Raw genomic sequence first — 13,312 nt, forward strand, 5'->3', positions numbered from 1 at the left:
TATTTTGTTCGTAATCGCTGCGTATTTTGTATATTTTTATTTTTTACCACGCAAGCCAAAGAACAACATGAATACAATTTAATGATGCATAGAATACACACAAAAAAACTATGATAAACAATTTTATTTTCATCAATATACATAATCTTAACTAAAAACAATTTTTACATAACTAAAAAAAATTAAACTATCTTATAGTTCAAATGATTTACAAAAAAAGTTCATGCGCAAATTTAGCTCTATTTTTTTGGCATTTATGCCTGCCAACTTCCAATGTCAATCCATTTGGTGTGGCCTCCAAGAGATATCATTTACATGTACTTACAAACAAACATTACACAATTTATACTATTATTCTGAGTTGGCACGCCCTTAATTGAAGATATCTTCCATTTTTTAATATCAGAATTAAAAGCTCCTTTCGAGTCATTACATAGGGCTTTAATCTGAAAAATACATAGAGAAAGATTTAGTTCTACAAATTTTGAAAAATTAAACACTTGAGTTGATATGAAACTTATGATTTTTGGAAGAACAACCCTGTGAGTGCGGTTGGGCAACGAATCATAAAAACTACACTTATGTTCTATTGACCTGTTTTTTTTTTGCCCCTGACTAGGTCAAGGAGTTGACCTGGTCAAATTGGACCAGGCTAGACCCCAGGACCCATTCTAATGGGTCCAGGGAGTCAAGCCAAGTTTGCTGAGCCCAGACCTAGGTCCTAGGTCAACCAGGGTTGACCCAAATTAACCCCTTTAGCCTATATGAGCCCAATTTGATTCCAGATTGATCTCAAATCTTCTTTGGACTCATACCCATCATTCCATGGGTCTAAATAGACTTAATTGACCAAATCAAACTTTGACTTGGTCAATCCAAGCCTTAATGGGTCATTATGACCCATTAAGACCCATTAGAGTCCAAATCGAATTCAATTTCATTCAAACCCTTGTATGGTTCAATCCCCCACTTCCCTAGGCCCAAATGAATTAGGTTGACCAAGTCAATCTTTGACCTGGTCAACCTAAGTTTTAATGGGTCAAAATTGACCCATTAAAGCCCATTAGTGGCTCTTTAATGCCATTTAAGCCCTCTTAATGCCTTGGGATTCAAACCATGGCCAAATCTATGATGTTTTCCCTCCTAATTTGTTCTTGATTGAATCCCAACCGTCCAAGAGAGGCCTAGGGGTTTAAATAATGAAAATTAGGTCTTTGAGAGGATCGTTTTGAGATTAATCAAGCCCTAGCCCCTCTCAGCCCGAGACCTTTTGTGCTCGAGCTCCCACAGCCTCTCCCCACCTTTCCCAACCAAAATCCCTCCGGTCGAACCCGTCGCCAGCGAGATCTCCGGCGACCCGAAGGAGGATTCGTTCCAAGGCACTTTGCTCGCGATCTAGGCATCGAAAGCTCGTGGTTACTTCTACAACTAGGAGTGTGGACATTCTACAAGTGCAACAAGCCAATTTACAGGTCAAACCGTCTAAAAATAGAGGTGAAATCCCTAAACCTAGGTTAAGACACTTAGATCTATTTAAATTTTTTATAATGTGTTTTAGACCACGAAATTTATCCCCCACTATTGTTCTTCACTCGTAGATCATAGGTTTAAAATTTCATTCAATTTCGTTCGCCTGATCGAGAGAACAAGGCAAAATACCGTTTTGGCTCTCGGGTTTGCCCCAGCGTCTGATATACGACGGTCCGACCACGGGCGTATACACGCCGGACCGAATCACCGTCCAGCTTAATCCGAGCCTTTGGTTCGTTTCCACACGGATTAGACGGTGGAGATTCTTGCCTACGTGGCTAAGTCGCGCCGCGCATCAGCGACTGATTGTCGCAATCACGCGACAATCATTGCTGGCGGCGCAATCATTACGCCGCCAAGCAATGATTGCCCGAAACGGCGGAACGAGTCACGTGGCGCCAGTTGTCGCGCCGAGTGATTTTTCGGGATATCTATTTATTTTAAATGTTTTTAAACCTATTTTCACTTAAAAAATCATTGAAAATCCATTTTAGAGCCGTTTTTTGTGCATAGTATATCATTTTGTTCGTATTTTCATTCTCTTCATTTTAAAATTAATTTCATTCAAAAATAATATTTATTTATTCTGTTATTTTAAAAATAATAGAAAAATACTTATATATTATTTTATAATAATAATAATAATAATAATAATAATTATTATTATTATTATTATTATATTAATAATCATTATTATTTTAACATTATCTTCACTATTTAATGATGATGATGATGATGATTATTATTATTATTATTATTACTTTACTATTTTAGTATTATTTTAATTATTTATTATTATTTGTTATGCGCCCTTTCGGACGTTCACCTGCACAGTGGGCAGCCCGGGCACCTGCTCGCCCTGTTCCTATGCCTGCGCAGCTAGTGCGCCCTATAGCTAGACGACCAGTGCCTAGACCACTTCCAGTTCCCCCTGTTCGTCCTGCGGTTAGGCGACCAGCTCCTGCCACTCCTGTTGCACAGGTTGCTCTGGCCCCTCAGCGCTGGCAGCCTGTTGCTATTGTTACTCTCACTGTTCCGGCAGAAGTATCTCGAGTTCAGGTTCCCCTCCCACTTCCACTAGGAAGAGGGGTGCCCAGACTGAGACCACCAGGCAGACCCTGTCACGCCCTAAGATCTAACTTGGAAAGAATGTCAATCAATTTCTCAAAACAATTTATCATAGTTATCTAAAACCTTCAATTAAACAGTCTATCAACATCTATAAAATTTAAAACATCAATATACAAGTCGATTCATATCTCAAAAGTCATGTACAATACTCAGAAACTACACTACAATCACCAGTACGTAAATCTATCCTGAGTACAAAAGAATCAAAATCATCAAAAGACAAAAACCTGAAGATCCGCATCAATTCCTATCTTCTGCTCGCTTGCCCAGACCTGAAAATATCAACCACATATAATGAGCTTTACCAAGCCCAGCAGGTCACCTAATACCTATAACTGAGATCAAATCACGGCGATGCTGTTAATATGCATGTTAATCAATCAAACCCATATCAGTCAATAGTCAATGAATCTATGTAATACGGAAATCCATAGTCAATAAAACCAGTCAATGCAGCGGCAGGCGAATCGATAAATCAACTCAATAAATCCATGTCAATCTCGAAGAAATCCGTACATAATAGGAAATCAATCAATCCGTCAAATCAATCGCTATCAATCAAATCAATGCGGTCTAATCAATAATATCTATTCAATGAAATCAAACGAGGAAAGCAGTACGATAAATCTCTATCTATTCTAACAGTCAATCCATGCAGCAGTCAATACGTCGTAGGAAATACTCAAATCGTGTATAATAATCATATCTATAACATACTAAAAGTTGTGCGGTGAAAGTTGTGTCAAATCGAAATCAGGTCAAAAGTTCGACTACGAAAACACAAAATAGTGTACAACTTGGTCAAAACACAATATCTTCGAAAATAGAAATAGGATTCGGAGTCCTTACCACGAGATCTACACTTTCTCCAACAGCAGCGTCAGACGAAAAGCGCTCTACGGCCTCCAAAATCCAGCTTTTCTCTTTCTTTTCCTCTCTTTCTCTCTCTACAAAATATCTGTTTTTTATAAAATGATTTTCTCTCTCCTCAAAACGAGCTGATTTTCATATATCATTAGGCTAATCGGCCCGGCCGATCGTCAAATCGTCCCGGGACGATCAGACCAAAATGGATCGTCCTGGACGGTTCCCAGAACTAGTTTCAGGACGATATTTTGAACAGTACAGATCGGCCTGGACGATCTAAATATCGTCCCGGACGATCCTGAGAGGAAAATCCAATTTAGAGAGGAACAGTAAGGGAACGAGGTCTCACACCCCTACTCTTCCCGTTATTCCTATTCCCCTTGCCACCTAGGCAGTGGGTTCAGATATCCCCCCTCCCCTCTTTTACCTCTGGCCTTGGGAGAAGGGCTAGGAGGAATAGGAATAGGAGACTTCGCGTAACTGCGTCAGAAGCAGAGAGGTAGCAGATGGCTAAGGCGATAGCTCATCAGGTGCTAGTTCAGAGGACAGTGACTCCCAGGAAGCGGAGATCACGACAAGTTACAGTTGTGCCCACCCCGGATATTATAGTAGATCCTGAGATATAGGTGATCCAGGGAGGATGCTTCTCTCCACTAATATACAGTGGGGATGAGGAGGACGTTTCTTGTATTACGGTGGCTCCTCCTGTCACTACTACTTTACCACATGCTAGGATCCCCAGGGATGCTGGTGTTCGAGCCCTCACTTAGAGGATTTGAAACATCGTCCTCCTAGCTCGTGGTAGAGGGCCTGTCAGTCGAGAGAGGTTACTCTGACAAATCTTTATTGCTACTTTTCAGTTGAGGAGACAAACTGTGAGGTGGCTGTATAGTTGGCATAGAGGATATACACCCCAGCAGTCAATAGATATAGTGTCTGTTGTTAGACCGCCGGTAGTTACTCCTGATGTAGGACGATGCCCACATCGCTGAGGAAAGAGATAACATCGGGACCCTGCTCTGCCGCAGATCAGATCAGCAGTGGTAGCCTCTTAGCAGCCAGTTACCAGTACGGAGCCCCACCACAGGAGGTGGCTTTGGAGATGTCGGTAGGCGGGCACCCCAATCAACCCAGTTCAACCAGATGAGATAGCACCGTTGGCAGAGACTGAACAGCCAGTGAACATTATTGATCAGATGGATATTGTAGCTCCTTTCAAGTTTGAGGCAGTCCCGATGGCTTATGATGATGATTTAGTACTTACCCCTGAAGGATCACCAGAGCGGGATGAGATAGTGCCAGCTCCCAGCCCTCATAGGATCACCTCTCCTATGAGTCCCTACATAAAGGCACTTCGATAATCTTTCTTAGAGGGTGATGATACACTAGGAGAAGAGTTCAATGAGGATGTACTAGTGCACCGAGTCTGTGTGATCACCCATTGAGATCACTCGGACAAGTAAAGAGAGCCCAAGGACCAGGATGAACAGGGAGAACTTGAGGTGGGTGGATCTCCCAGGTCATTGGATATATATGATATAGTTCTGAACCTTAAGTTATATATAGATGGCCAGAGCCATGGCAGTTATAATAGTACAGTTGGAAGTCGTGGGGGCGATGCCCAAGATGATAGGTGTAGCCACTACCAGTACTTCCAAGGACCAACTAGTAGTACCACCTGTTACACTAGACCCCGTAGGAGTGGACAGGGTCTAGAGAGCAATCCCAGCATCACCCACAGTGCCTACTTACACTACTCTAGTCCAAAGTCAGCCAGCTCAATTGTCCGCATGTTAGATACAGGATTTAAATGCTTAGAAGGTAGAGCAGGCGATTTCCTCCAGGAGGGCTGGAGAGGTAGTTAGTAGAGGGCATCCTTACCCAGTTGAGTACGAGCAGGAACCTTACCCCATGGCTTCATTCCTCCTAGGTTTATAGTGTTTGACGGGCTTAGGAACCCGAGGCAGCATGTGGCTCTATATCAGACCATATGTTACAATATAGGATGGAATAATGCTTTGATGTTGAGATTATTTATCAGCAGTTTGGTGGGGGTGGCGTTTACTTGGTACACCGACCTCCCCAACGACTCGGTCCGAATCTTTGCAGAGCTAGAGCAATTGTTCATATAGAGGTTTGTCAGTATAGAGCACCGGGTCACTGTAGGAGAGTTAGTGATCACTAGATAGTGCCCTAGAGAGACTCTCACAAATTATATAGTTAGATGGAGGAACCTCAATTTGTAGTGTGAGCCATAGTTCCAGGAGCAACATGTAGTTGAAATTCTTTTAAAGAATATAGATGGTCCTATCGCGCTCCATATCTGAAGGGATTCACCATTCAAACCTTTTAAAAGTTGTTGACCAAGATCACTAGTTTACAGGACAGCATACCCGATGCAGTCCCTCTTAAGTTTGAGAGTCAGCATTCACGCAGACCTGAGAGGCAGGAATCTTTAGGGATACCTCAACCTAGGAGAGGGGAGGTACACAGTACTTATGGACCATCAAATAAGGGCAAGAAGCCCATAGGCAATTCAACAGCACAACAACAGTATTCACACTCTTTTGGTCAATCAGCAGCACAGTCAAGACCCTCCCGTAGCACTCCAGAGAGTCAGTACTTCACATGGGAGCCTCCCTACCGCCTGTAAATATCCTTAATTATATGTACCTCCTAAAGGGATCCCTCTTACTTTTCAGCAATCTGTGTGGGCATGATGATTTGTCCTCTATCACATGATGTTTGCTTTGAAGAGTATAAGGTCATCCTAGAAAGTGATATGCTAATACGCCGTAGGGATATTTTATACTTCGATCTGTGTGCACCAATCATATTGGTGCTAGAGCATAGAATCTTATTTCCTTGCTCTCCCCTTTGTAGGGCTTAGTCCCCCAGTTTCACTTGCCACCCCAAGTGTGGTCTGGGAAGTTAAAACTAATAAATCAAGTCTAGTTTTAAGACGTGATACTGGGTCCACACCCTCCTATGATAGTCAAGTGTGGTGATAGAGATCCATGATCCCTATTTAAGTTTCTTCTTCCTATCAGTCCTGATCTGATAGATGTTGCCCCCAATCTATTCATATGAGTTGAATGTGATCAGGAATGTCAGAATCATTAGTTTAGACTCTTTGGAGGTAGGATACTAGGTTCATACCATCCTATACTAGTCATATGTGGTAATGTTGATCCTCTATCCTGATTTTAATTTTTGTTATACATGAATTTCACTATGATTGTGCTCCCCAGTTCATTCACATATGTTGAATGTGGTTTAGATAATCAAAACTAATGATACACTTTCTTATAAGATCCTATTAGATCTCTTTCCCTAATTTTGTTCATGTGGCGAACATGGTATGGGATATCAAAACCATTCACAATTCCCTCCCTTTAAAAAAAAATTATATGTGATAAAAAGAGGAAAGCTCTTAGTAGAGTAAAATCAGTTGCCCTTGTCATAGGAGGAACCCGATAAAACTCTTTAAGGGCATAAACTCCTTAAAGTTCTTCTTTCTTCTCCTTTGAAGCACTTTGATGGTTGCTTCAAGGATGAGTCTACACTCATTTGGTTATGACCCTTTATTATTTTATTTATTTTTGGTTGTGACGTCGTACATCTAGTCTCAGATGATAATGTCACTTCTTCACTGGGCTTAGATCTTTCTGAGAAAAGATTGCCCCCTGCTGCCCTCTTTTGGCAGCCTACTCTCCCATTTATGCACTACTCTTAGCTGACAGAGTGGTCCTATGAATGTGGTAGTATTACTTTCACTTCGTACAGGGTCCTACCTGATTAGGGTAGGTATTACCACTGTGACCTTCTGATGATTATGGATTTCACTCATGATTTTTGTACTAGGTGTCAAGTGTGCTCCCTTGTCACCTCAGAGTTGTTTCTTTAACTGGGATGTAGTTTAAGCTGTCTCAGATGTTAACATCATAATTTTAGGAGCTTTGATTTCCTAGTAGAAGATCGGGTCCTTGGTTTCTTTCATCGACCTACTTCAATATTTCTACCCTACTCTTAGCTGCTAGAGTAGTCCTACGAGTGTAGTAGTGTTGCTTTTACTCCTCATATGGTCCCACCAATTTATGTGGGTGTTACCCTAGTATTCCTTTGATGATTATTCAGTCTTATTTATGATTATTATCCTCAAGTAGTGAGTGTGTCCCCTTACTACCTACAGTTGTCTTCCTATGTGTGATGTAGTATGTCCTATCCTGGATATTAACATTACTATTTTGAGAACTTTGATTTTCTAGTAGAAGATCAGTTCTCCTACTCCTTTTTGTGACCTATCTTACCATTCATACACTAGGCTTAGTTGCCAAATTAGTCTTATGAATGTGTTTAGGTCACTTTTGCTTCCCACAGGGTCCCACTAGTTTGTGTGGGTGTTACCACTGTGAGCTTTGTCCTACTCAAAGTTGTTGTCCTTAGTAGCAAGCGTGTTCCCTCGCTACTTTGGTTCTTTTCCTCTTACCTGGGGATATGGGGCATCGTGCCTTAGATTCCACCATCACCTTTTTCTTGAGCTCTGATTTTCTAGTAGAAAGTTAGTTGCTTTACCTTCTACCACTTATTTTCCCACTGAGACCAGACTCCTAGCTGTCGGAGAGGTCCTTTGGATGTGTTGATGTTATTTCCACTTCTTACAGGGTCCTCATCAGTTATTATGGGTTTATCACTGTAGCTCCTTTGGTGATTATTTTTGCTAGGCCTAGTTCTACTTTCTGTAGCAGAGGTGCCCCCTCACTACTTCAGTTCTTTTTTACTTCGTAGGAAAGAGACTGCCCCTCTACACACTCTATTGAGGGTATATCTCTTACAGCTTTCTTGGGAGACATCATTCTTATGTCTTCCTCCCCTTTTGTGTAGGGTTAGGGCTCTCTAAGAGATCCTGCCGGCATTTGGAAACTCATGGCCACGATAATTTGTCCTCTACCATGTGGTTACTAGAGCGCTAGCTTGTGATTCCTTAGGTGACTCTACCCTTTAAGATTCTTCCACCTACCTTTCCTTTTGTCCCTCATATTCCTACCCGGAGCTGAGGTAGGTTGATGATGAGTTGACTTTTACCTCCTATCCTACTGTTTCGATACTAACAGACAGGTAGTTGGTTTTACTTACTTGGTATAGAGGGCCTGACAGAGCACCTGGTAGGTACTCCTCACCACTCTTTTCTTTCTTCTTATTGTCCTGTTGTGATCAGGCAGGCATCAGAGCCTAACTCTTTATTCACTCAGTTGAAATGACTGAGTGGGTATTGAGCCCTTCCTCATTTGCAAGGCTGAGCTGGTCGAGTAGATGTTCAAGCTTACCTAGTTAAAGTGAATCCTTGCTAGAGCACTTGGAAGGTGTCCCTTACCACCTCTCTTTATTACGGATGTCCTATTAAAGACTAAGTAGGCTTCAATTTCATGGATCATGAGCTTCTTGCTGAGGTCAGGCAGAAGTAGTGAGTCACCCTAATCCACTGTTCCGAAAGGAGCAGGATGAGCGAGATCCTTTTCACCTTCTACCCCGCTGTCCATATACGGACAGACTGGTAGTTGGTCTTACTTACCAGTTAAAGAGAAGCCTTGTCAAAGCACCTGGAAGGTGTTCCTTACCACCCCTTTACCCTGGATATCATGTTAAAGACTAAGCAGGCTTCTATTTCGTGGCTCATGAGCTTCTTACTAAGGTCAAGCAAAAGTAGTTGGTCATCCCAATCCACTGTTTTGAAAGGATTAGGAGGAGCGGGATCCTTTTCACCTTCTACCCCACTGTCCAGATGATGTCAGACTGGTAGTTATTTTTATTTACCTGTTGAGCGAGCCCGACAGAGTCCTTGGGAGGCAGTCCTCACCCCTTTACCCTGGATGTCTTGTTAAAGACTAAGCAGGCTTTCATTTTTGTGACTCATGAGCTTCTTGCTAAGGTCAAGCAAATGTCCGAAAGGAGCAGGAGGAGCGGGATCCTTTTCACCTTCTACCCCGCTGTCCAGATACTGTCAAACTGGTAGTTGGTTTTACTTACCTAGTTGAGCGAGCCTGATAGAGTCCATGGGGGGGCCTTCCTCAACGCTTCTTTTCTTCGGATGTCCTGTTAAAGACTAGGCAAGCTTCCATTTCATGTCTTCTTTACTTTTGCTGAGGTCAGGCAGAAGTATCGAGTCACCCTAATCCACTATTCTGAGATGAGTAGGAGGAGAAAAGATCCTTTCACCTTCTACCCTGATGTTTTGATACGGTCAGCCAGGTAGCTAGTTTTACTTACTTGGTAGAGAGGACCTGATAGAGCATATAGTAGGAACTCCTCACCAGCTTTTTCCCTGATTATTCTATTGTGATCAGGTAGGCACCAGATTTTGTGACTCCTTTATTTTCTATCTCGATTTGGTCAGGCAAATATGAGTCACCCCAATCCACTATTCTGAGATGAGCAGGAGGAGACAGGGCCCCCTTCACCTTCTATTATGCTGATTCGATATAGTCAGATAGATAGTTGGTCTACTTTTACTACTTTACCTTTGGTTCTCTCTTCAGCTCTACCCTCGTCATAGGGTAAGGTAGAGAGAGAAGCCCCCTTACTTTATCGCCCTAGTGGTGACATTTACTTCTGATTCTCCCTTCTGCTCTGCCCTAATTATAGGGCAAGGCTAGGGTAGAATTTCTTTATATTCTTTTCACCCTTGTGGTGATCTTTACTTTGGTCCTTTCCTTGGCTCTTCCCTTGTTGAAGGGTAAGACCGGGGGAGGACCCCACTACTGGTTCACCACTTTGGTGATACCTTACATGTGCAATATTGCTTTTCGTTCTATCCTAGGCTCTCCCCTTGCTTTAGGGTAAGGCCAGGAGAAGGATTTTCTATCTTTTTCCACCATTATTGGGACTCTTTCACTTTCATTATTTACTCCACTTTCCTCATCACATTCGGTTAACCCCAACTTTCTACCTTCTTCCACCTTTGTTGGTACTCTTTCACTTCCACTCTTTACTCCACTTTCTTTGTCACATTCGATCAATGCCAACACGAGCGATTCACTACTTGTTCGCCGCTCACGTTTGGGGTCTGTTTGTTGACTTGTTCTTTTTTTGCCCCAAACTAGGTCAAGGAGTTGACCTGGTCAAATTGGACCAAGCTAGAGTCAAGCCAAGTCTGCTGACCCCAGACCCAAGTCCTAAGGCAACCTGGTGACCAGGTCAACCAGGGTTGACCCAAATTGACCCCTTTAGCCTATCTGAGCCCAATTTGATTCCAGATTGATCTCAAATATTCTTTGGACTCATACCCATCATTTCATGGGTCTAAATAGGCTGAATTGACCAAGTCAAACTTTGACTTGGTCAATCCAAGCCTTAATGGGTCATTATGACCCATTAAGACCCATTAGAGTCCAAATCGAATTCAAATTCATTCAAACCCTTGCATGGTTCAATCCCCCACTTCCCTAGGCCCAAATAGACTAAGTTGACCAAGTCAATCTTTGACCTGGTCAACCCTGTTGCAACCCATGACCCCGAGTTTGAGATTTTAATGATAACAAATAATATCGTTTGAATTATCTATTCATTGAATATTATTTTATTTGCTATTGTCCGTGAGTACTAACATTTCAAGAAGATCACAAGCTACTCAGGATGACAGGAAGACTCAAGAATGTGTAGATTAGGAGTATGAGTCTGATAATGTATTTTGGTGTTTATTTTATTCTTACTTTCTTGAGTCTGGCCACAAAATGCATAAAAGTCTGAGCAACCATGCACACACACAGGGGGAGAGTGTTTTTAAATGAAAAATTTAGAGTTTTTCTTTCTCTATAGATCGTACTGTACGATGTTATTTTATACCATACGATTAGAGCTTTGCAGGACGATTCTGTGAATAGATCGTACAATACAAATGTAAATCGTAATGTACGATATGTTCAAATCCAAAACCCTAACCGTCGTTTTAACTTAAGTAAGTTAGTTTACGTCGTTCGTACGGTACGAACATATTCGTATTGTACGATTTATTTTAAATACTTACTTAATTTAACCCGTGATTAGTGCAAGAAATACAGGCTTAATTATAATTTGAACATCGTACTATACGAACTAATTCGTATAATACGATGAACAGAGAAGAATTATAATCATCCCAAGGATCGTCCTAGACGATCTCTTGGTTATTCTCTCATCGTAATGTACAATGGCAATCGTACTGTACGATGGCAATCGTACTGTACGATAGAAATCATACCATATGATGAATAGAGAATACCTTTGATCATCCCGGCCATAGTCCTGTACGAACAGTATTGTTGTGGATCCGTATCGTACGATTTAAAAGCGTATTGTACGAATGTTTTTGAATTGTTTGTACCAGGACGAAGTCTATTTACACATATCGTACTGTACGATTATAAACCGTACTGTACAATAGTAACTGCTACTTTGAGATTTCAGGGATTTTGGAGCCCTTTTTTTTAAGGATCAAAATAGTAATGTTTTGAGGTGTGTATCTAAGAGAGAGGAGAATGTGGTTAGAGAGGGATTCCGAGGGAGAGAGCTCTTTAGAAGTTCTTTAAGGTTTGATAGAGGGAGGAGAAGGTGAGCGTTGTGAGGGAGAAGAGGTGTGAGGGAGATTACACGATTGCTCCGAACTTACTGCATCTTGTTCCTCCAGTGGCCCTAGAAGAATTTGTGGGAGGATCTCCAACGGAAAGGCTCTTCTACATCCGTGACCTCAAGGTACTCTGCCTTCTCCAGGAGGGAGAAAAATGAGAAGGTTCTCTACCGTCGCCAGGAGGGTGAAAACATAGTTTGGCACTCCGCCATGCCGGGTTGGTGAAAGGGATTATTGTAAGGGCTTCTCCGCCTTGCCAATGGGGATAAAAGGAGAGCTATTACTTGTAGTGAAATACCCGGAGCGGAGGACTCCGGGGAGTGGACGTAGGTCATGGTTTGACCGAATCACTATAAAAATTTCGGTGTGCTTTTTCCTTATCGTCTTTTTATTATTACGTGTTTTTTATTTCATAATATTTACTTGGGAAAATTTGTGAAAGAAAAGTTGGTTAAATTTTTTCATGTTAAAATTTTAAAAGCATCAAAAATTAGAACTCTTGCTTAGGTTTTAATTATTGTCAAAAAGTTTTCACAATTTACCCCCCTCTTGTCTATCTAGTGATTTTAATTGGTATCAGAGCCCGTTTTCAAAAATAGTATTTTAGAAAACCTTGAAAAGAACGATCATGTCGCATTTTGGAAATCGTAATACTGCGGAGGGTTATTCAATAACCCGTCCACCTCTTTTTGATAACATTCCATTTGATTTGTGGAAAATTATAATGTCTACTTTTTTACAATCTATTGATTACCGCATGTGGATATTAGTGAATGATGGATATGTTGCACCGTTTAAAATTGTTAATGATTTGAAAACTCCTGTACATTTTAATGAATGGAGCAATGAGGATAGGGATTTAGCCCAACTGAATGCTAAATGTTTAAATTGCTTTTTCTGTGCATTGAAGTCTGAGTATTATATGAGAGTGTCTACCTGTGCCACTGGTAAGGAGATTTGGGATAGACTGTGCATTACATATGAAGGAACAAGTGAAGTAAAACAGTCTAGGCTTAACATTTTACTGCATGATTATGAACTCTTCCGCATGAACCTAGCGAAACAATATCTGACATGTACACTAGGTTCACCCAAATCGTGACATCCTTGCATGCATTAGGTAGAGAGATTTCAAATTCTGAGAAAGTAAATAAAATTCTTAGATGCTTACCTAGTTCCTAT

The sequence above is a fragment of the Dendrobium catenatum genome, unplaced genomic scaffold (assembly GCF_001605985.2).
Source record: "Dendrobium catenatum unplaced genomic scaffold, ASM160598v2 fragScaff_scaffold_758, whole genome shotgun sequence".
Classification (NCBI taxonomy): domain Eukaryota; kingdom Viridiplantae; phylum Streptophyta; class Magnoliopsida; order Asparagales; family Orchidaceae; genus Dendrobium; species Dendrobium catenatum.